The following is a 25,784-nucleotide window of genomic DNA, read 5'->3' as shown; positions in this document are numbered from 1 at the left end:
GAAAAAGGGAACATAACCGCCCTTTCCATGTGAGTACTGTTATTTTTACTCTCGGGTAAACAGAGGCTCATTCATGTCTGATGCTTCTTTCTGCATTCATCACATCGTAATGCTCTACATTCAACCCAGAGAAACCCAAAACAGGCAAGCAAGACCATCCAGGTGAGATCCCCTCAGCCGAGGGCGGAAAAGACCTGTGACAAATGAGTTAATGTCACTAGAAAGTCATTAGTCTGAGACAGATCCCAGGAGAGAAGCCAGAGCCCACTTTACCTGGAAGACAACAGGTGTAGAATCTTGCTGGGGCCCTGCATGTGTGAGTGACAGCCATGTGTCAGAGGCAAGTTAAGAGATTGTTCCCTGGAGGAGTTACATCCAACATAGGGCAAACTAAGTTTGAGTGTGGAAAACAAGCTCTTGTCCAAACAGAAATGACTAAACATGGTAGAAGCTTCAGAGTTTGGTGACCATTGAAACACCAATCCCTCCTTGTCCTTTGCTCTTCCTATGCTTCCCCTCTCACCCTTTATTTGGAGGGGAGTTGAGTTGATTGAAGCTGAATGCATGATCATCTTTTTTTTTTTTTTTATCCTTACCTGAGGGTATTTTTTCCATTGATTTTTGGAAGGGAGGAAGGGAGGCAAAGAAAGAGAGAGCGAAATATCAATGTGAGAGAGACACATTGATTGGATTGAATCTGCAACACAGGTATGTACCCTTGACCAGGAATCAAACCCTTGTGGGCCAACACTCTAACCACTGAGCAACGCAGGGCAGGGCACAATCATCTTGTAGTTTTCTTACAGCAGTCCATTTATAAAATTAAAAATACCACCCTGGCCAGTGTGGCTCAGTTTTTTGGGTGTCATCCCATGAATCAAAAGGCTGCTGGTTCAATATCCAGTTAGGGCACATGCCAGGTTTTAGGCTCAATGCCCAGTAGGTGGTGTGCAGGAGGCAGCCAATAGATGTTTCACTCTCACTTAGTCGTTTCTCTCTCCCTTTTCTTTGCTCACTCTGTCTCTAAAAAACAATTAAAAACAACAATTTAAAAAATTAAAAATACCTAGGTTGATGGCTGCTTATAGGCAGTGAAAGAATTATCTTGCTCCACTAACTTTTACTAAATTCTCAATTGTTGTGGTAAATGCATATGGCAAATCCTTATGAGAATAAAAGTAGTGAATAAAGCCATTTAAGCCATTTTTTCAAGAAAGAGTGGCAACTTCAAGCTCTATTCCTCTCTGCATCAGATAGGACTTCATTAAATATTGTTAGAAAAACAACAACCTAAATCAAAAAGCATTGAGTATATGTTGGTAGGTTTAAGGACAAATTATCTGAAAGCCAGATATTTTCTAAATACCTGTGTGTTAGGTGCAGTGATAGAGGTCAAGGATCCAGTCCTGCCTTTACAGCAGTCCAGTTAGCTGGAGATCAACATCTAAAACATATAGTTTGAGACATGCTCTAATAAGAGTTTTGTCCAGTAGGGCCAGCAGCCTCCCTCCGCAACAGGTGCAGCTGACCCACATGGCTGCTTTGAGGAGGCACCTGAATGACATTGTTAGAGATCAGTCAGGTTCAGCCTGCTGAGAAGGAAGGGGCAAGGCACTGCAGATGGCAGAAACAGCATGGGCAGGGCCATAAAGCTGAGACTGCGCCTGGGATTTTCAGAGAGCTGACAGTAATTATGCACTAGAACATGGTATGTACAACAAGATGGGGGATGGAAGCAGGTATCAGAAGGGCCTGCGTGCCAGCTGAAATGTCAGCTCTAAGGCTACAGCCAAAGATTTAGGCCATAACAAGTATACCATGCATTTAAGAAGGGTGACAGAGTACAGTGCCAAATCAAGAAAGGCAAGGCAAGGTGGGGAAGGAAGGGAAAGATGGTCACAGGTGAAGTATCCAACTCAACCAGCATGCTGGGCATTACCTGCTGGGCTCACCCCACTAGATGTCAGGGTGAGGAGAAGGTGAAAATCATGAGGTAAGCACGGGGCACTGCAGGGCTGAAATGAGGAGCCGGGGCAGGAAAGTTTTCACATGGTCTTGCATTTTGAATTGGCATTGTAGGGAATAGGATTTTGACTGATAACCTGGGAAGGTGCTGAAGCAGGAGAGATGGCAGGGCTGGAAAGTAAGCCTTAGGGCAGGGGTCCTCAAACTTTTTAAACAGGGGGCCAGTTCACTGTCCCTCAGACCGTTGGAGGGCCGGACTATAGTTTAAAAAAAAAACTATGAACAAATTCCTATGCACACTGCACATATCTTATTTTGAAGTAAAAAAACAAAACGGGAACAAACACAATATTTGTATTTGCATGTGGCCCGCAGGCCGTAGGTTGAGGACCCCTGCCTTAGGGCATGCATAGGAGAGGATGAGGGATATGTTGGCAGCAGTAATGTGACACAGAATGAGAGCTTCATAAATCCTTGGGGTGAGGAAGAGAGACTTTAGGTACCTTACCACAAAACCTGACATGCGAACGTATGACAATTTCTGTAGCCAGAATGATGGTGTGTGTGTGTGTGTGTAGCATAAGTCCATGGTTTCATTAAATTAACATCTTGTGACTCTCTCAAAATTATTCAGCAGCTGACAAAAAGACAACTATTATTGTGTCTTGAAATCCTTGTACCTAAAATTTCTGTACCAGATAAACTCACTTAGCATAGAGGTTCTGGAAAAATCTGGCCACCTTCCTCCTCCTTATGATCACTTGGGAGGGGAAGCCAAAAGACCAAAAGTTACCCTCAGGGCACCTCCTCAAAGGTATTATTAGATCATCAGAATTAGATTTGATTCTCCTCAGCCAGACTTTATATCCGCTACATATCAGATTATGACCATTGCAGTGAAGCTCCTCTCTGTGCCCGTTCATTTATCTAAACAGAGGCAGGGCTTCAAGCACAGGCATGAAAGGGAAATCAAAGGACCATCTCAGCCCCTGTCAGGGACTGACATTCTGCCTCCCTGTGATCTACCACACACTTCCCCTCAGACCTGACCAGAGGGGAAGACTCACTGTGACATCAGCACACGCCCTTCCTGCCTCTCCAGCTCCACCCCACCACACCCCACCATGGCCCATCTGAGAGGCTTCCTGGGAGGGGCTGGTGAACACAAAAATTAAAAGGTCTTGCATGGGCACCAATGCTGGCTCGTGGCTTTTATGTCCCTTCAACATTTCATTTGTAAGCATCTTGGAAAGAATCTTCTATGGTTTAAGTAGCAGATAGGCACAGTTTAAACTATCGTTACCCATATAGGGACAACACATCATGTCACTTCCTCAGCCCTTCAGAGAGAGAGGGCACAAATGCGTGTTCTCACACCCCACAGACCGGCGGCCAGTGAAGAGAGCAGCTGCTGTGTCAGCCTGTCCTGTCCCCAGGGAACTTATGGTTTGGTCTGGGGATGCATTTATTCACTTCATTAAGTAAATGTACATGGATCACCTACTATGCACCAGACACTGTTCTAGTCACGTAGCATAAAATAGCAAACAAAACAGAAATAAATTCTTTGCCTCATGAGCTAATACACTAGTGATAAGTGAGGAGACACCTTCTCCACACATAGTCAATAAAAGGAACCAGAAGATTAAAAATAGCAGTGGAGTAAGTGGATGCTGCATGGACACGCTCCAGGACCAAACTGGAATTACAACTTAAATACAGAAAAACTTCTTGAATAATCAACAGAAGACTTGCTGGAGAGAACCCAGATAACTGAGGATTGAAAGTGGAGACCACATAGAGACTGGTCGAAGGGGCAGAGGCATGAAAGGGCTGGCTGGGCTCTGACAGATAGCAACTGAAGTTCCAGAGAGATATCTCAGCTGTGGGGGGTTGCCACTGAGAACTCTGAGGTCTAATCCCCAAACTGGGCCCCCAGCAGAGGGCACCAGACCTTAGGAGGGTACCCACATAACATCTGGCTGTGAAAAGCAGCAGGGGTGCTGTCTGCCAGGCAGAGACAGCTGGAAATTCAGGCAACATCTTAAAGGGCCAACGCACAAATTTAATTTCCTACAGAGCCACTCACCTTGTGCTCTGGCAGAGGGAGAGCAGAGTGGACTGGAGCTGTATGAACAGAAGCCAGGATTGGTGGCTCTAGGGTTAGAGCTCAGAAAGCAGAAAACCCCTGGTTTCCTGTGCTGAGTCATTCCCTCATGCTGGTGAGGTCATCTTTCTCACACAGACAATTGCTATACAGGTGGCTTTGCCTGTGGGGAAGACAGCTGACCTACCCTATTGAAAACACCTTGTCCCAGAGTGCTGAGTTTGACATCCATTATGAGACTGAGAATAACAATTAGTCTACAGGCAGAAACAACTGCCCCATCATGTTGGAAAAAAAACCCCAAAACTCTTGCCACAGCTGTGGATGATTGCCTGTAGGCAATTCAAGCCAGAATCCAAATAAATCTGTAGATAGAGGCAGTCTCTGGAGGATTTGAGTCCCTGCCAGATCTAATTAGTAAAAAACAGCATTTGACATTGTCCTGCACCAGAGATTGAGAGGTGTAGCAGAGTCACAAACACAAACAGGTAGCCCAAATGAGGAGACAAAGAAACAACCCACAAGAGAATTCTTAGAAGAAGAGATAAATGAAATGGAGATAAGAAATTTATCTGATATAGAGTTCAGAATAATGATGGTAAAGATGCTCAACAGTTCATATAGTAACTATGAAAACAGAAATAAAGAATGACATAGCACAAATAAAGAACACATTGGATGGAATACACAGCAGATTAGGGAGGCTTAGATCAAATCACTGAATTAGAAGACAGGGCTGAAAAATATCATTCAACCAGAGAACCGAAAAGAAAAAACAATGATAAAACAGGAGGACAGTTTAAGGGAGCTGTGGGACAACAAGAATCATAACAACATTAGAATAGCAAGTGTACCAGAAGAGGCAGAAAGGGAGAAAGGGATAGAGAACATGTCTGAAGAAATAATGGCAGAAAACTTCCCTAAACTGTAAAATAAAAAGTCACACAAGTTCAGAAGGCACAGAGAACCCCAAGCAAGAAGAACCCAAACACATCATAAATAAAATACCAAAAAGTAAAGACAAAGAGAGAATCCTAGAGGCAGCAAGAGAAAAGCAAACTGTTGCCTACAAAGGAGTTCCCATAAGGCTGACATCTGGTTTCTCATCAGAACTCTATAGGCCAGAAGGTAATGGCACGAAGTACTCAAGGTAATGAAAAGCAAAGATCTGAGACCAAGATTACTATATCCAGCAAGGCTATCATTCAAAATACACGGTCAAATAAAGAGCCTACTGGACAAAAAAAGACTAAAGGAGTACATCACCACCAAGAAAGCATTACAAGAAATGCTAAAGGGACTGCTATAATGAGAAGAAGAAATAGAGAAAGAAACCTAGGAATAAAGAATTAAATTGGCAACAAATAAGTACATATCAATAATAATCTTAAATATAAATGGATTAATGTTCCCATCAAAAGACACAGAGTAGCTGAATGGATACAAAAACATGACCCAACCATATGCTATCTATAAGAGACCCACCTCAGAACAAAAAGAAACACACAGGATGAGAGTGAAGGGATGGGGGAAAAAATTTCCATACAAATGAAAAATAAAAATAAAAGCTGGAGTAACAATACTTATATCCAGCAAAACAGACTTCCAAATGAAGGCCATCACAAGAGACAACAAAGGTCACTACATAATACTAAAGGGATCAATCCAACAAGAGGATATAACCCTATTAAACATATATGCACTCAAAATAGGAGCACCTAAATATATAAAAAAAACTTCTGTAGAACTTTAAGAGATCAACGACAGTACAGTCATAGTAGGGGACTTTAACATCCTGCGGACTTCACTGGATAGATCTTGCAGACAAAAAATTAACATGGAAAAAGGACATACTTGATCAGATGGATTTAATTGACATTTATAGAACATTTTACCCCAAAGCTGCAGAATATACATTCTTCTCAAGTGCACATGGATCATTCACAAAGATAGACCACATGTAGGACACAAAACAAGTACCTACAAGTTCAAGAAGATTGAAATCATATCAAGCATCTTCAGAGATCACAGTGGAATGAAATTAGAAATCAATTACAGTAAAAACACCCCAAAACATTCAAACACATGGAGGCTAAATAGCATGTTATTAAACAATGAATGAGTTACCAACAAAATCAAGAAAGAAATAAAAACCTTCCTGGAAACGAATAAAAATGAATACACAACAACCCCAAATCTTTGGGACATAGCAGAATCAGTCCTGAGAAGGAAGTTCATAGCACTACAGGCCTATCATAAAAAAGCAAGAAAAATTAACAATAAACTATTTAATACTACACTTAAAAAACTTAAAAGAGAACAACAAGAAAAGCCCAGAGAAGGTAGAAGAAAATAATAAAGATTAGAGCAGAAATAAATGACAGAGACTAAAAAAAAAAAAAAAAAAAAAAAAAATCAATGAAACCAAGAACTGGTGCCGGAGACCAATTCCAGCATGTCATAATTTCAAGAGTTTCATCAAAAGGTTGATGAGACTTGGGGACTCAACAGGGTTGAGTCCCACATGTAGTCACCTGTTGGGAATGGCTAAAGGCATTTCCCCAAACCTGAATAGGAAACTCACTGTGGCTGCCAGACAGCTAAAAGGCATCTTAATCTACATGTTATTGCCTCCTACTGGCCAAACACCTGAACGGCTGTAGGCTAATTCCCCCATTCTGACAATAGACTCTGTACAATCCCTGACCCTTTAAAGTGTGTATCTCTGCCTAGCCTCAGGACAAGTTGTGTTAATAAAAAGCATGGGGTCCTGGGGCAACGAGAGAACCTAAGACCTTAGACTTAAGATCTTGGATCTTAGCTCCTTTAGCTAAGCTCCTCTGACCCCCAATGCCTTTCAAAATTATATCTCATCTCTGGACTCTTTATTAGTCTTGAGATTCCTATGTAATCAACGCACGGACATTTCCAGATTCCTGAACCCTTCTTGATGCTGGGACAAGAACCCCAGCAAACTGGTTCTTTGAAAGGATAAAGAAGATGGATGAACCTTTAGCCAGACTCGTCAAGAAACAAAGAGAGAGGACCCAAATAAATAAAATCAGAAACAAAAGAGGTTGAGTAAAAACTGAAACCATAAAATTACTATGAACAATTAGATGCCAACAAGCTGGACAATGTGGATGAAATGGACAAATTCCTAGAAAAATACAATCTCAAAAACTGAATCAGGAAGAATCAGAAAACCTGAATAGGCCAATAACAACTGATGAATAGAAGCAATAATCAAAACAGTCCCACCAAACAAAAACCCTGGTCTGGACAGCTTCACAGGGGAGTTTTACCAAGCATTCAAAGAACTATTGCCTATACTCCTCAAACTATTCAAAAAAATCTAAGTGGAAGGAACACTTCCAAGCTCTTTCTATGAAGCCAGCATTATCCTAATTCTAAAACCACATAAAGATACTACAAAGAAAGAGAATTACAGGCCAATATCCCTGATGAACACAGATGCTAAAATCCTCAACAAAATATTAGCAAATTGGATCCAGCAATATATTAAAAAGATCATATACCATGATCAATGGGATTCATTCTAAGGATGTAAGGCTGATACAATATTCTCAAATCAATAAATGTGATATATCACATAAACACATTGAAAGACAAAAATCACATGATCATTTCAATAGATGTAGGGAAAAAAGCATTCAACAAAATCCAAAACCCATTTTTGATAAAAACTCTCAGCAAAGTGGGAATACAGGGAGTATTTCTCAATATGATAAAGGCCATATTAAAAACCTACAGCAAATATCATACTCAATGGGCAAAACCTAAAACCATTTCCCCTAACAATAGGACCAACGCAGGGATATCCGCTTTCACCACTCTTATTCAATGTAGAACTGGAAGTCCAAGCCACAGCGATCAGGCAAGAAGAAATAAAAGGCATCCAAATTGGAAAAGAGGAAGTAAAACCCTCATTCTTTGCAGATGACATGATATTGTACCTAGAAAACCCTAAGGACTCCACCAAAAAACTACTAGATTTAATTAATTAATTTGGCAATGTAGCAGGGTACAAAAGGAACACCCCAAAATAGATGGTTTTTTATAAACCAATAATGAATTCTCAGAAACAGAAACTAAACAAACAATCCCATTTACCACTGCAACAAAAAAATTAAGATACTGCCCTAACCAGTTTGGCTCAATGGATAGATCGTCGGCCTGTGGACTCAAGGGTCCCAGGTTCGATTTCGGTCAAGGGCATGTACTTTGGTTGTGGGAGCATACCCAGCAGGGAGTGTACAGGAGGCATCTGATCAATGTTTCTCGCTCATTGATGTTTCTAACTCTCTATCCTTCTCCCTTCCTCTCTGTAAAAAAATCAATAAAATATATTTTTTTAAAAAAATTAAGATACTTAGGAATAAACTTAAATAAGGGGGCAAAAGACTTGTACTCTGAAAACTACAGGACATTGAAAAAAGAGATAGAAGAAGATATAAACAAGTGGAAGAACATACCATGTTCATGGATTGGTAGAATCAACATCATTAAAATGTCCATACTACACAGACACTAGGGAGGTGAGTGCATGTGCTGGGGAGTGGGGGTTGCCGGAGAGAGGCCAATGGGGGGAAAAAGAGGCATATGTAATAGAATATGTAATACTTTAAACAATAAAGAATAAAAAAAAAATGTTCATACTACCCAAGGCAATCTACAGATTCAATGCAATCCCTATTAAAATACCAACAGCAGATTTCACAGATCTAGAACAAATACTCCAAAAATTTATATGGAATCAAAAAAGACCTCAAATGGCTTCAGCAATCTTGAGAAAGAAAAACAAAGTTGGAAGATTAACAATACCAGATTTCAACTTATACTACAAAGCCACCATAATCAAAACAGCCTGGTATTGACACAAGAACAGGCATATAAATCAATGGAACAGAACAGAGACCCTAGAAAATGGCCCAAGCCATTACACTCAATTAATATTTGACAAAGGAGGCAAGAGCATACAATGGAGTCAAGAGAGTCTCTTCAATAAATGGTGTTGGAAAAATTGGACAGATATATGCAAAAAAATGAAACTAGACTAAACTTACACTATACACAAGAATAAACTCAAAATGGATAAAAGACTTAAATGTAAGTCAAGAAACCATAAAAATCCTAAAAGAAACCATAGACAGCAAATTCTCAGACATCTCTTGTAGCAATATGTTTATGGATACATCTCCTACGGCAAAGGAAACTAAGCAAATAAACAAATGGGACTACATCAAAATAAAAAGCTTTTTCTCAGCAAAAGAAACCATCAACAAAGCAAAAAGGGAGCCCACTGTATGGGAGAACATATTTGGCAATGATTCATCTGATAAAGAGTTAATATCCAAAATATATACGGAACTCATACACTTAACAAAAGGAAGACAAACAATCCAATTAAAAAATGGGCAAAGGACCTAAATAGACACTTCTCTAAAGTGGACATACAGGTGGCCAAGAGACACATGAAAAAATGCTCAGTCACTGATCATCAGAGAGATGCCAATTAAAATGACAATGAGGTATCACCTCACACCTGTCAGAATGGCCACCATCAACAAATGACAAGTGCTGTATAGGATGTGGAGAAAAGGGAACCCTAGTACATTGTTGGTGGGAATGCCGACTGGTACAGCCATTATGGAAAACAGTATAGACTTTCCTCAAAAAATTAAAAATGGAACTTCCATTTGACCCAGTGATCCCACTTCTAGGAATATATCCTAAGAAACCCAAAACACCAATCAGAAAGCATCTATTCACCCCTATGTTCATAGCAGCACAATTTATAATAGCTAGGATCTGGAAACATCCCAAGTGCCCATCAGTAGATGAGTAGATAAAAAAGCTGTGGTACATTTATACTATGGAATACTATGCAGCAGTAAAAAAGAGGAATCTTTTACCCTTTGAGACAGCATGAAGGGACCTGGAGAGTATCATGTGAAGTGAAATAAGTCAGTCAGAGAAAGACAAGTATCATATGATCTCACTCATATGTGGAATCTAAGTAACAAAATAAACTAATGAATGACATGGATCCAGAGACATGGAAGCATGGAACAGAATCTCAGAGAAAAGGCAGAGGAAGGTGGGTGGATGGGTGGGAGGTAATCAACCAAAGACCTTGTATGCATGTATGTATAAAGCATGGACACAGACAATAGAGTGGGAAAGGCCTGGGGCTGGTGGGGAGGGGGTCGGCTGGAGAGAATCAATGGAGGAAAAAGGGGAACATATGTAGTACTTTCAACAATAAAGAATTAAAAAAAAAAAAGCCTGGAAGGATTTGGATAAACACAAAATATCTTTTCCTCTTTAAAAGATAAATTGACTAATTAAGGCAAATTTAACAACAATGAAGTGTGGGTTTTAAAACTTAAATAAATGTAGCAAGTATGACAATAGCACAAAGGACAGGAAGAGGGGAAAATGGAGGTATATTACCATGAGCCCTTATAACACTTGATATTATACATCAAGTGGTATATTATTATTTGAAGGCAGACTGTGGTAAGTTAAAGATGCTTACTGTAAACCCTAATGCAGCTAGGAAAAAAATAAATAGACAGCTAATATGCTAATATAGGAGGTAAAATAAATATTACAAAATACTTAAATCCAAAAAAAATGGAAGAAAAAATGATAATAAATAAAAATAGAATAGTTTGGGGAAGGACAAACTTTTCTTCTACTCTGGAGGCCTTCGAATTAAACTGAAACTAACAGATTAAGGGGGTGGGGAGTTTCAATGTATTGGACTGCACGAAAAAACTGGCTCTCTAAACAGCTAAAGAGCCCTAGCTGGTTTGGCTCAGCGGATAGAGTGCACTGGCCTGTGGACTAAAGGGTCCTGGGTTCACTTCCAATCAAGGGCACATGCCTGGGTTGTGGGCTCAATATCCAGTAGAAGGCATGCAGGAGGCAGCCGATCAATGATTCTCTCTCATCATTGATGTTTCTATCTTTCTCTCCCTCTCCCTTCCTCTCTGAAATCAATAAAAATATATTAAAAAATAAACAAACAGCTAAAGATAGGACTTATATACCTAATTTAATACTAGAGAGAGAAGGTGAAAAGCATCTATGAAAAGAACAAATGGGTTTCTAGGGGAATAAACAGGAGATAAGAAAGTTTTTCATACTAAAATAATAAAATGAAAAATAAGAGGAAACAAACCAATGACATAAAATAAGGACAAAGTGATGTGGCATTTAGAAGGAAGGAGGAGGAAATACTTCCTGCTGGAATAAGGGCAGTTTCATGAGGAATGAGAGCATAAAGATTTGATTAAAACTCAAGTATGCCTTTATAGGCTCAAGTGCTCAAGACCTCCATAGATGGTCACGGACATTTAGATATTTTCACAAATGGTTCGCACATGGTGCTTTTCTCATGTTTAATGTTGATGCCCTTGCTGTCCCCAAGGAACGGTCAATGAGAGACTTGGCCTAGGGAGACACTAGGGGAACCTGGGTGGCAGAGTGGGTGGGGTTCAAAGACCAAGCAAAGATCCTAACAGCCAGGTATATCATCAACTCATGGTAACCTCCCTCACAACCTAGCAAACCACACACACGCTTCAGACAGTTGCCCTGAAGCACCCTCTGAGCAGCACATCACCACGGAAGTGTTTCCACAAAAAATTCTCTCTCAGGACAGCCCTCCAAGGTCATGAGGTCTAAGAGGGAGCCCTTCAGGAAATATGCTTCAGAATGAGAGTATCAAGACAGTCACCCCAAAACCATGATAGATGCCCCAGAAATTACAAGTGCAATAATCTAGTTTAATATCTTTGCTTAATTTTTTAAATGTGTGTGTGGGGGCGGGGGGGGGGGGGGTTTGAGTGGGGGGCGGGGGGGGGCGTGGCGCGGAACCCTTTGCTTCCTTTGGACCATCAATTGAGAAACTGTAGAATTCCTTTGGGATGAAACAGACCTAGAAAACCTTCTTCCCAATTCAGCCAAGCTCCCCCTTCAGCAATATCCTGGTCAGACAGGTATCCAATTTCTATGCAAACATCTCTCTCCAGGGAGAGCTATCTCCAGGCAAAGTAACCTGAACATTAGACAGTCAGAGATTTCAAAAATTCTCCTAATATTTCTTTATAACCTCAACCCACTGACGCTAGGACCGACATGATTAAAAAGTATATCAGTATGCCCTGGCTGGTATGGTTCAGTTGGATGGAGCATTGTCCAAAAGATGGCAATTCGATTCCTGGTCAAGGGCACATACCCAGATTGAGGGTTTAACCCCTGGTCAGGGCACGTGTGGGAGGCAACCCATTGATGTTTCTCTCTCACATCAGTGTTTCTGTCTCTCTTTGAAATCAGTGTTTTTTTTAAAAAAAGTATATTAGTATGAATTTAAATATGGTTTCTTTTTAACTAAATCCAGCCATTAAGCAGAACATTAAAGAAAAGGGGAGAATAAATTGCTACTTTGAGCACTGGTGAGCACGAATTGTGATTGTCCCTAAGAAAAAAATATTCTGAATAGATTTTAGAAAGATGATCTTTTGGAAAACAGTTTCTGAGACGTAAGCTCCTGGCTGAGAGTTCTGGGAAATAGGAAAACTGAAGACATCCATAAAAAAATAAAATAAAAAAATTCTGACATGGAGAGGATAACCAGTTTAGGATTAGCTGGCTGGGAGAGAGGAGCTGCTCCTGGAGCCCAGCCAAAGAAATAACCGCTGTTGTAACGTGAGGCCATCAGTTGTCACAAGGCTTAAATGAGCTGGGACTGGGGAAAATAGGAAAGCAGCTGATTATTAGGTTTTACCAAATTTGTGTGTCATTAAAATGAGTCCCTACACTGTAGCTGTCTTTCTATAACTTATGCCTGGACTCTCACTTTTTCTCTCTAAATGTGGGATGTCACACAGAACAGGCATGGGGGATGTGCCTGGGGATGTGGTCTAAGAAAAGTAGTAAACTGCCTAGCTGGGTTACACTGTAATCCTCAGGTATACCTACCTGCAAACGCTTATTTAAGAAAGACATGCTAGGTTTTGTTTTTAAAAATCATAACAAAACCAGAATGATACTAGTTATTTTTTGGTGAGAAAAAGATATTCGAAGTCTTGGTTTTTTGTTTGTAGAAAGCCTCTACCACAGTATTGCAAACAAATTCTGAAATCATCAACAATTACCTTTTATTCTAGTACTTGAACTTCAAAAAAAAGTCACCATCCCTTCATGGACTTCTCTAGTTTTAGAAAACAACCAGTCTTCAATGTAGCTAGAATCTGGAAGAAAAAAAAAATAAGGGATTGTAGGATGTAACTTCCAAAGCTGAGAAACATTCACATACATGACAGAGAACAAATTAGTTGTGCTTAAGTCAACCTCTGAAAATACTGAACTTCTCCTAGTTTATCAGCATGCTTCAGTCCCATGTGACCCACCACAGTGAAATGGACATGTAATTTTTATAATTCTCTAGTTTTTTTCTAGTTGGCAATTTGAATCATGAATAAACTTGCCTTTACTGAATCTACCTTAACCTGACTAAACTTGAAACATTTGCATTAGCTACTTTAAACAACTAGGTTACCCTAATTTCATCAAAGTTTAGTTCCTTTTCTTGCCCAATAACCACCACGGTATTGTGACAGGTTATGTGAAACAAGCATTGCCAACAGTTCACCCACATGTGCAGAGGAAGTGACCACATGCACAGACCAAAGTCAATATTATAAGTAGGAAGGGAAAAGTGTGCAGTATGTTTCTTTTATCTTATTCTTTTTTATTTTTTAAATTATAGTGTACATTTAATATTATTTTGTATTAGTTTTGAGTTTCCTTTATCTTTTTATTTAAATCTTTTATATATATAAAATATAATATATATATTATATATATATTTCAGAGACGAAGAGAGGGGGGAGAGATAGAAACATCAATGATGAGAGAGAATCATTGATCAGCTGCTTCCTGCACGCCCACACTGGGGATCTAGCCCGCAACTCTGGCATGTGCCCTTTACAGGAATCAAACCCAGGACCCTTCAGTCCACAGGCTGATGCTCTAGCCACTGAGCAAAACCAGCTAGAGCTGTGGTTGGCAAACTGCGGCTCGCAAGCCACATTCGGCTCGCAAGCCACATGCGGCTCTTTGGCCCCTTGAGTGTGGCTCTTCCACAAAATACCACATGCGGGCGCGGACGTACAGTGCGATTGAAACTTCGTGGCCCATGCGTAGAAGTCGGTATTTTGTGGAAAAGCCACACTCAAGGGGCCAAAGAGCCGTATGTGGCTCGAGAGCCGCAGTTTGCTGACCACTGATAGAGCCAAGTTTCCTTTATCTTGATAAGAGGTAGTAGATCCAGTTACAATGGATGAACAAATTATTATTCCCCAAGGGTGCATTGAAAATGTCCAAGGTCTGGAGTTAAAATGAAAAGCGCTGTAATTTTTAACAATGTACGATTAACTCATTTAGTCTGTGGCTACTTTGCTGCTGTGAATACATCTGCTCCTTGAGATGGCCTCTTCTCTGTCTTTGTTCTCTGGACCAGACAGAGTACAACTTCAGGAGTCACCAGTCACCGACTTTCCCAGGTGATTGGATAATAGGTATGATGTTCAGGGGCAGCCAGGTACCTGAAGATAACATCCAGAATCTGGTTTTCTGAGTTGTTCTCTGCTTCCTTTGTTATTAAATGCCAGACTCCCCAGGATTTTCCCTCCTCAGCAGCAGCAAAACACAATTCGTTTTCCTTGTTCCTCCCTCTGCTTCACTCAGCCAGACACTTTGCCTGAGTTTGTTTCTTCCTATTTACAGCAGCAGCAAAAGGCACTTAAGTACTGAAATGCACCCAGGGCTATACTACATGTGAGATGCATTTTTGACAAAATTGTCTACTATAGAGATATCTATAGTAACATGGCTCCCCAAACTCCCCAAAACTCTAACGTACAGAGATATTCAGTTGCCAGAATGTATTGGGCAAAATATATTTAAATATATTAAAACATATGTACTCAATAAACTATCAAGCAGCCATTAAAACAGATAAATGTGAAAAAGAAAAAAATAGGAAAACACTTATAAGAGATAACACTATTGAAAAGAGCAGAATTTAAATTTGTTAGAAAGTGCTGATTACAACTTTACCAAAAGTATGATTACATATGGAAGGAAGTAGCTACTGAAATTATAATATATACATACTATATACTAGTGCCCTGGTGCCCGAATTCATGCACATAGAAAGGAAATTAATTAGAAGGTGGCCGGCGGGGCAGGACTGGGTGAGATGGGCTGGACACGCCCTGGAGCCAACCTCCCTCGGTCCCTCCCCAGTGCCACAGCTCAAAGGGCATTGTAGAGTGAGCGGGGGTCCCTCTGGTAGGTGGGGTCTCTCGGTCTGGCCTGTGGGGATCAGGCCAAAACCAGCTCTCTGACATCCCCTGAGGGGTTCCGGATTGTGAGAGGGTGGTTCTCGGGTGACGCACCCCAGAATCGGGCTCCCTCCTCTCTGGTTCTGGGGTGCATCACCTGAGAACCGCCACTGCCAAGTCACAGAAGCTCGGCAGCTCCTATGTTGAGCATCTGCCCCCTGGTGGTCATTGTGCATCATAGCTGCCGGCCGGATGATCCCATTGGATGGTTGATTAGCCGTTTATATATATAGATATAACTAAAAGAAGGAGTGGTTTGATGACTATTAAATTCTAGGATTCTATGAAAATAACGATAAAGTTCTTAAAATATCCAATCACAGAATGTTGAGATTAGAAGGGACTTTAGCTCAACCTTTGCTTTACAGACTAGTGAAATTATACCAAAAGAAATGAAATGACTTGTCCTGATCATACAATGCCTCACTAACAGAACTGAGACAAGCATGGGGATTTCCACAGTCATTATCTGTTCTCTTTTCTACAGAGCATACTGCAATGAATTCATGCAAATAAAACAGGGTGTCCTCATTATTTGAGGAGTCATTATTCAAATCCCTGCATGGATAGGAGCTTTTCCAAGGAAGCATTCCTTTAAAACACTAAAATACTTCCTAATAAACAACCATTTCATGACTTGAACCCCCACTCTAAATTCTGTCCTTGTTCACCATCAGCATCTATACTTGCAACGATGTCCACTTCAAGGTAAAGTTGCAAATATTCCCCACAAATACAGAATCATATGAGGTTAATCAAAATGACATTAGGTAACGTGCCCAGAAACAGATTGAAGCAATGACAAATGAGGAGTGAGCAGTTTGATGGGGAAACAATCATTTAAGAGAAAAATTTTAAGTTGGTGCCAAGATAGGAATTTCAATACAGAAGGAGTTTAATATTCAAGAATCTGAAAGGCCCAAAGAAAAATGAGTAAGACCTCAACTATTTTGTAAAACTGACCATCGTGAAGATGTGATGTAAATGTCAAATGTGATTCACATAATACAATGTCAACAAAAACATTGCTGTGAGAGATGTGTGAGATTTTACTGCCTATGTTTTCTTCTAGAATTTTTGTGACTTACATTTAGGTATTTTATCTATTTTGAGTTTATTCTTGTGTGTGGTGTGGTGGTCTAGTTTCATTTTATTGCATGTGCCTGTCCAATTTTCCTAACACCATTTATTGAAGACACTGTCTTTATTCTGTTGTATGCTCTTGCCTCTTTTGTCAAATATTAATTGACCATAGGGGAATGGGTTGATTTCTGGGCTCTCTGTTGTGTTCCACTAGTCTATATTCCTGTTCTTATACCAATTCCAAACTGTTTTGATTACAATGACCTTGTAATATAGTTTTCTATGCAGTATTGTGATACCTCAAACTTTGTTCTCCTTTCTCAAGATTGCTATGGCTTTTTGGGGTCTTTTTGGGTTTCATATAAATTTTTGAAATGTTTTTTATAGTTCTGTGAAAGATGGCATTGGTATTTTAATAGGAATTGTGTTGAATTTGTAGATTGCTTTAGGCCAGTGGTCGGCAAACTCATTAGTCAACAGAGCCAAATATCAACAGTACAACAATTGAAATTTCTTTTGAGAGCCAAATTTTTTAAACTTAAACTATATAGGTAGGTACATTGTTATTAACTTAATTAGGGTACTCCTAAGGCTTAGGAAGAGCCACACTCAAGGGGCTAAAGAGCCGCATGTGGCTCGCGAGCTGCAGTTTGCCGACCACTGCTTTAGGCAGTATGAACATTTTAATGATATTAATTCTTCAATCCATGAACATGGTATATGCTTCCATTTATTATCTTCCTTAATTTCTTTACTCAATGTCATATAGTTCTCTGAGTACAGATCTTTTATCTCCTTAAATTTATCCCTGGCTACCTAATATTTTTGTTGTTGTTGCAATAATAAATGGGGTTGTTTTGTTAATTTCTCTTCCAGATAGTTCATTACTGGTGTGTAAAAATGCCATCGATTTCTGGGTGTTGATTTTGTATCCTGCAACTTTACTGAATTCATTTATCAGATCTAGTAGTTTTTTGGTGGAGTCTTTAGGGTTTTCTATCTATAATAATAAAAGAGTAATATGCTAATTAGACTGGACATCTTCTGGACATCCTTCCTGACAAAGCCAGGGCTAAAGGGAAGCCAGCCAGTCCCGGGTACCTGCAGATGACCCGAGAGAGCCAGCCCGGGTCCCGGGTGCCTGTGGGAGGACAGAGGAGGGAAGCAACCCAGGTCCCAGGTGGCAGAGGGAAGCTGGTGCCAGCAGCTAGGGGAAGGAAGGCTTACTCTTGCACGAATTTTTGTGCATTGGGCCTCTAGTATACAATATCAAGGGAAACTCGGGAAAAGATAGACAAATGGGACTACATCAAGTTAAAAAGCTTCTGCATAGCAAAAGAAACCATCAACAAAATGAAAAAAGAACCCACTGTTTGGGAGAACATATTCATCAGTGATACATCACATATGGGGTTAATTTCCAAAATATATAAAGATTTCTATTACTCAACACCCGAAAGACAATCCAATTAAAAAATGGGCAAAGGATCTGAATACACACTTATCCACAGAGGACATACAGATGGCCTATATGAAAAAATGCTTAAGGTCACTAATTATCAGAGAAATGCAAATAAAAACTACAATGAGGTATCACCACACACCTGTCAGAATGGCTACTATCAATATATCACAAATAAATAGTGCTGGCAAGGATGTGGAGAAAAGACAATCCTTGTGTACTGTTGATGGGAATGCAGACTGATGCAGCCACTGTGGAAAACAGTATGGAGTTTCCTCAAAAAATTAAAACTGGAACTACCATTTGACCCTGCTATCCCACTTCTGGGAACATATCCTAAGAATCCCGAAACACCAATCAGGAAGAATATATGAGCCCCTTTGTCTATAGTAGCATTTTTTATAACTAGAGGCATGGTGCACAAACATTTGTGCACTCAGGGGGGGCCCTCAGCCTGGCCTATTCCCTCTTGCAGTCTGGGACCCCTCAGAGGATGTCCACCTGCTGGCTTAGGCCCGCTCCCTGGGGGATCGGGCCCAAGCTGGCAGTCAGACATCCCTCTGGCAGCCCAGCAACCCCTGGGGGATGTCCACTTGCCAGCGGGGAGCAGGCCTAAACTGCAGTCGGACATCCTTAGTGCTGCTGAGGAGGCGGGAGAGGCTCCCACCACCACTGCTGTGCTGGCAGCCATCAGCCTGGCTTGTGGCTGAGCAGAGCTCCCCCTGTGGGAGCACACTGACCACAAGGGGGAAGCTCCTGCATTGAGTTTCTGCCCCCTGGTGGTCAGTGTGTGTCATAGTAACCAGTCATTCCCAGTCGTTCTGCTGTTAGGGTCAGTTTGCATATTACCCTTATATTATATAGGATAGAGGCCTGGTGCACGGGTGGGGGCCGGCTGGTTTGCCCTGAAGAGTGTCCCGGATCAGGGTGGGGGTCCCGCTTGGGTGCCTGGCCAGCCTGGGTGAGGGGCTGATGGCTGTTTTCAGGCTGGTCACACCCCCTTCAGGGTGGGGGTCTCCACTGGGGTGCCTGCCCAGCCTGGGTGAGGGGCTGATGGCTGTTTGCAGGCTGGTCAAGCCCCCCCGAGTGAGGACCCTCACCCCATGGAGGTTTGGCCAGCCTGGGTGAAGGGCTGATGGCTGTTTGCAGGCTGGCCACACCCCCTTTAGGGTGGAGGGGTCCCCACTGGGGTGCCTGTACAGTCTGGGTGAGGGGCTGAAGGCCGTTTTCAGGCTGGCCAAGCCCCCCTGGCAATGGAAGCTCCCAGCCTCTCTTTTTTTCTTCTGTTTTTTTTTTTATTATTATTATTATGGGATTTATTTACCTTATATAATTGAAGCTTTGTAGCCTTGAGAGGAGCTCAGAGCTGGCCAGGGCGGGCAGGAGGGAAGCTTGGCTTCCTCCATCACCAGGGGCAACCCAGCCTCCTACTTGCTCCAGCTCCGTGGCCACAGCCAGCTGAAAGCAGGTATCTGGGGTTTATTTATCTTCTATAATTGAAACTTTGTTGCTCTGAGTGTAGCTCAGAGCCGGCTGCGGCAGACGGGAAGCTTGGCTTCCTCCGTCATTGGAGCAACCAAGCCTCCTGCTTGCTCCAGCTCCGTGGCTGCCGGCCGCCATCTTGGTTGGGTTAATTTGCATACAGTCGCTCTGATTGGCTGGTGGGCATGGCTGGTGGGATGGACCTGGAGGGTATTATGCTAAGTGAAATAAGCCAGTCAGTGAAAGAAAAATGCCATATAATCTCACTAATAATGTGGCATCTAATAAACAAAATAAGCTGACAAATGCCATATAATCTCACTAATATGTGGAATTTAATGAACAAAATAAACTGATGAACAAAATGGAACTGGAAGTATGGATACAAACTGGCTGGTGCCTGAGAGGAGAAGGTTGGGGATGACTGGCTGAGGAAGAGGAAGGGGTTCGCTAAAGAACTTATCTGCAAACCCCATGGACATGAACAAGTTTGATGAAGGTCAAGGGAGGGGGGTGGAGGGTGGAGGTGGGCAAACGGTGGGGAAAAGGGGGCAACCTGTAATTATGTCAACATTAAAAATTTTTAATTAAAAAAAAGGAGTGCAAATTCCCAGTTATAAAAATAGTCATGGGATATAAAGTACAAAATAGGAAATATAATCAATAATATTGTAATAATTATGTGCCAGATGCACACTAGACTTACCAGGTGATCACTCCTCAAGATATATAAATGTTTATTCACTATGCTCTACACCTAAAACTTATTGTATGGCAAATATAATTGAAAAAAAATACTTTAAACTGCTATAATTAAAAATAAATGTATTATTAATAAAATAATAAGTACATAAAGTTTTTAAAAGTATCACATGTACGATCATTACAATTTTTTCCAAAAATTATTCCTCTAGAAACTATCAACATTTTATTTTTGCATTGCTCATTCTAAGAGAGTCATAATCAAAATGATCATCTAAATTTTGTTAAATATAAACTAAAATAAATATATTTTCATAATATTCTTAGGTTTTTTGCAAGATAAAGTCCCAAAGCTTTTTTTCATTGTATTATGAAATTTTGGTCTCCTTTAAGTGGATTCACTTTAAGTGGTCTTTTCCTGGTTCTAATTATCCTCAGCTAACAATACATGAAGTAGAATCTTTATAAATTTTTTAAGTATAAAACAGTAATATGGGCAATATTTGTAACATTTCAAGCCAAGTATACATTTTAGAAGGAGGAACTTCAAATCCATAATATGAAATACTAGGAGACACGGTGTTTTTATTTTGCCCCTTTGTCATAAAAAATAATGCACTTATTTTATTTTACACTAAATAAAAAGAAAGATTACAAAATCATAATTGACTACATTTGTTTCAATTCTTTTAAAAAGTGTGAAATTGTAATAATGTATTTATATCATCCTGAATTAAAGTTAAATATCCAGTTTTACATCCTATTTTATTTGAACAAAAAAACATGGAAAAATCTTCATAAAGTTCTTAATAGTTGCTTATTTGCATATCGTGATTAATTCTACCATCTGCAATTATCTGTGGTTCTGCATAATTCATGATCTGAACTTCACCTGAGAACAATTTAGTTGTCTGAGTTTTCCTATGATCAAAATGTTTATTACACAAAATAGTTAATATCCAGGAATATCTAACATTTATTTAGATAATAAAGGTATTCTAGTATCATAAAAACACAAGGCTTCATTTTAGAGGCATCAATTATTCAGTGGAACATTTTCTTCTACAAGAATGAGGACACTAAAAAAATATTTTTTCCACTGAATAAAATTGCAACATTCTTTTGCCTTTACTTTCTAAATATGTACACTATTAGGAGTCTAAATAATCAATAATAAACAACTTAAAGTATGTGGTATAATAAACAATTTTAAAGATTTACTTATTGGGGACTTTCCAGCTTCTGTGACCATAATAATAAATAATGTATGATTCAGTTCCTTTACTAAATCCTGCCTCTAAAGTCAAGACCAAGACTACTGTCTCAATCTTGCTTGTTAAATTTGCTTATTGCTCAGATGAGTGTAAACATGTGGCTTGGGATTAAGATGTGACTGACAGTTCCTTCCAGGAAGGACAACAAAACCCCAACCACAGTTACTGGAGGACAGAGAACAAAGAGGTAGAATACCTGCCATGCTCTACTTGTAGACACTAAATTATGTCACCACTGTGGTCTAAGAACAAGAAGGTGCTGCTCAAGGTCATCTTCTCATACTTGAGACTCCTGCCAAGCAAATTAGGACAGGCCTCTGCTAGGGTCCTTCCTGAATGGAATTAGTGAGCAACTGGAAATTTTAGGCCCTACTCTAGCTCACTCAGGTAAGTTCCTTGGGTTGTTTACAGATGTAAAAGGAGGGTTTTGTGCAGGGAAGGTTGATCAAACATAAGAAACAAGAAACCATGAATTGACTCCTTATTTGTGGACAACTGACTTAGAAGCAGATGTCTTTCAACATTAAAACTGCCTTTGAAAGGAAATGCATTTACTAGACTTATCAATAAGAGATACCGTGATTAAAATGATAATAAACCAAACTAACTCTCCTCTGCTGTGCTCAGCAACCTTCTAGCCACCAGGGAGGCAGAGTATTCCCTCAACATAAGCAGGGTGTCCAAGCGGGGGAGGACGGCAACTCAGGGTCAAATAAAGTACAGCCACTTCCAAACATGGGCAAGATTTCTCATCTGTCCGAACCTCTTTGTTCTTCTGTAAAATGGGTACAGGAACACACTCATAAGATTCTTACAACTTTAAGTATCAAGCATGCATCACAGTGCCTGGCATGACAATGCTCAGGTGGTTATTCTTTCTCCTGCTACATAGAGACTAGAAAAACATTCTACCTTCTCTGAAAGTTGGAGGAACCCATATTAGACATTTTCTCTAATTAAAACTGATCCTTTCCATCCAAAATTGTTACTAAGAATTTGTTTTTACTGCAAAAATGAGGAAAAAGTAAGACTTCAGAATGCAGCCTTCTAAAATCCTTTTTTCTTCACAGTTACTCCAGAATAGGTATGATTCATATGATTTTGGTTTAATGGTCACTAACACTGACATAGTGTCAAGCACTCTAAGTGTTTTCCATGTGTTAACTGATTTAAAATTCATAACAATTCTCTGGGGTAGGAATTGTGCTCATCCTCATGTTACAAATCAGGAAACTGAGAGACAGAACTGTGAAGCAACGTGTCCAGGTGTCACAGCCAAGCCAGGATTCAAACCAGCTGGGGCAGTTCCAGAGTCCACATATGACTTCTGTTTTGTGTATTTATTTGGGGGTGGGGTAGGGCAGGAAAGGCAGGGAGGAAACAAAAACCATTCTAGAAGATTTTCCTCCCCGCCAACACACACATTCATAGCAATGAAGATTTCAGTTATGAAGACATCACCAAATGCATTTTCATTGGCTGGTTCTTCAAATAAAAATGCTGAATTTCTTACTAAAAAGACAGTATTTTCCTATAGCTATACGGAGAAGTGAAAGAAAAAAGAGGCCTGGGAAGAGGCAGAAATGGTGTCATACAGCAGCACAGAGAGATGAGAGTGTCATTCCAGATCTTACTATCATCTAGAACAGTGGTTCGCAACCTTGGCTGCACATTAGAATCACCTGGGAATCTTTTTAAAATCCTGATTTCTGGGCCTCATCCTCCAGAAATTCTGTTTCTTTGTTATGGGGTGGGGCCACAACATTAGTAACAAAGAAACAGAATTTCCAGAGGATGAGGCTCAGAAATCAGGATTTGAAAAAGATTCCCAGGTGATTTTAATGTGCAGCCAAGGTTGAGAACCACTCATCTAGAATCAAACTGCTTTATCACTACTGGACAAACACAACACATCTGTGAACTCCAGATCTTTCTCCCTCTGTAGAAATAATCACATTCTTTCTAAATATGATGCCTTTAAAGGCAAGAAAAGCTGCTACTAAAACAAGTATGGAAATATATGTGCTTGGCCTGTGCAAGTCTGTTACCAACATTAATCAAATCTTCACTCATCATTAAATATTATCCCCATTTTAGAGGCACTCTTAAGAGGTGGAGCATTTTGCCTGAAGCCACAGACTGACTGAGACAGACATATATCATGCAATTGTAATTGCAGCTTCCAGAGTCTATGATGAGTCAGAGGCCAGTAAGGTTCCTGAAAGACTACCATCTCCCCCAACCCATAGAGAGACCCCTGAGAATTGTGATGGGTGACCAGTGCACCCCAGTAGGAGGATATATACCTGAGTAGACAGGAATGAGAATAACAAAATTAAAACAGTTACCACTGTGGTTATGGTTAATATAGTTATGGTTGCATCATGTTTCCTCAAATATAATTTAAGGCTCTCTTAACATAACAAAAAGGGGAAAGGAAAACTAAAGGATTCAGAATTTGTGGGGAAATATCAAGGAGAGAGACTGACACAGTAATCAATATGAACTAAACCTGAGGGACAGAATTACAAGGAAACTGGGGGTTTGGAGTAACTGAATTTAGAAGGAAAGGTGGCTAAAGAAAGAGAGGGGACTGAGAAATCTCTGGAGTCAGGCTCTTCTGCACACAACAACTCATGGTGTTTGGGGGGCAGAAATGGGGAAACTGGAGAATCAGGGCTCCCGCAGCTTAGAGAACAATTTCTGCTAGAGGTCAAGTAAAGACAGACTGGATTACTGGGTCAAATGGGAGTTCCATTTTTAACTTTTTGAGGAAACTCCATACTGTTCTCCACAGTGGCTGCACCAGTCTGCATTCCCACTAGTAGTGTAGGAGGGTTCCTTTTTCTCCACATCCTCACCAGCACTTGTCCTTTGTTGATTTGTTGATGATAGCCATTCTGACAGGTGTGAGATGGTACCTCATTGTTGTTATGATTTTCATCTCTCAGATGATTAGTAACTTTGAGCATGTTTTCATATGTCTCTGGGCCTTCTGTATGTCCTCTTTTGAAAAGTGTCTATTTAGATCCTTTGCCCATTTTTTGATTGGATCGTTTATCTTCCTTTTGTTAAGTTGTATGAGTTCTCTGTAAATTTTGGAGATTAAACCCTTATCGGAAATATCATTGGCAAATATGTTCTCCCATGCAGTGGGCTTTCTTGTTGTTTTGTTGATGGTTTCTTTTGCTGTGCAGAAGCTTTTTATTTTGATGTAGTCCATTTGTTTATTGGAACTCCCATTTGACCCAATAATCCCACTTCTAGGACTATATCCCAAGAAATCAGAAACACAAATCAGAAAGGATATATGCACCCCTATGTTCATAGAAGCACAATTTACAATAACTAAAATTTGGAAGCAGCCTAAGTGCCCTTCAGCAGATGAATGGATTAAAAAACTGTGGATCGACACAATGGAATACTATGCCGCTATAAAAAAGAAGGAACTTTTACCATTTCCAACAGCATGGATGGAACTGGAGAGCATTATGCTAAGCGAAATAAGCCAGTCGGAGAAAGATAAATATCACATGATCTCACTCATATGTGGGATTTAATGATCAACATAATTTGATGAACAAGAATAAATTCAGAGACAAATGGTAGGGGAGAGGGAGGGGTTAGAGAGCAACCAAAGGACTTGTATGCATGCATATTAGCATAACCAATGGACACAGACACTGGGGCAGTGGGGGCTTGCCTGGGGTGGGAATGGCTGGGGGGTCGGGGGTCAGAATCAATTGGGGGAAAAGGAGACATATGTAAAACTTTAGACAATAAAAAAAATAGGCAAAGATTAATACCCTGCAAAATATAAAGTCTCCTTGCATGCAAAAAAAAAAAAAAGACAGACTGGAATGGGGATGCACCAGTGCAAACCCAGGGAGGCATCAGCCACAAGCAGTGGCCAACCTAATTATGCAGAATGGACTGCCCTCTGCTTTAAAATACTCATTGGTAATTTCAGAGGGTGAATAACCCTGATATCTCCCATGAGAAAAGCCTCCTGCATGAGACATCGCACTCCAAAAGAGGGGGGCAATTTTGAAAGGAAATAAATCCTGTATTTAGTAATTTTAAAAAGATGACTACATGTATAGACAATGGGAAACATATGCATACAAATAAATTGCTTGAAGTTTCTTCAAGCTCCAGTGCAGAATCAAGATGGATGAAAAAACTGTCATAACAGGTGGACAAGGTGGTGAGGCTCTGTGCCCAACGAGGCGACACCGGTTTAAGCAATAGGAGATAGCCCAGCTGAA

General features: G+C 40.3%; 1 protein-coding gene across 13 annotated transcripts in view; it reads right to left on the bottom strand.

The window, feature by feature from the left end:
* The window catches only part of SVIL (supervillin), a 265,091-nt gene that overhangs the window by 201,496 nt on the left and 37,811 nt on the right, over positions 1 to 25,784 (bottom strand). For all 13 annotated transcript variants that reach the window (XM_059711992.1, XM_059712022.1, XM_059712094.1 and 10 more), the window contains exon 2: positions 13,261 to 13,356. The gene's annotated coding sequence lies outside the window, so the exon portion shown is untranslated. The remainder of the gene's footprint in view (positions 1 to 13,260; positions 13,357 to 25,784) is intronic.

Source organism: Myotis daubentonii, chromosome 1 (genome assembly GCF_963259705.1).
Source record: "Myotis daubentonii chromosome 1, mMyoDau2.1, whole genome shotgun sequence".
Classification (NCBI taxonomy): domain Eukaryota; kingdom Metazoa; phylum Chordata; class Mammalia; order Chiroptera; family Vespertilionidae; genus Myotis; species Myotis daubentonii.
This window is presented reverse-complemented; position numbering and strand designations above follow the sequence as displayed.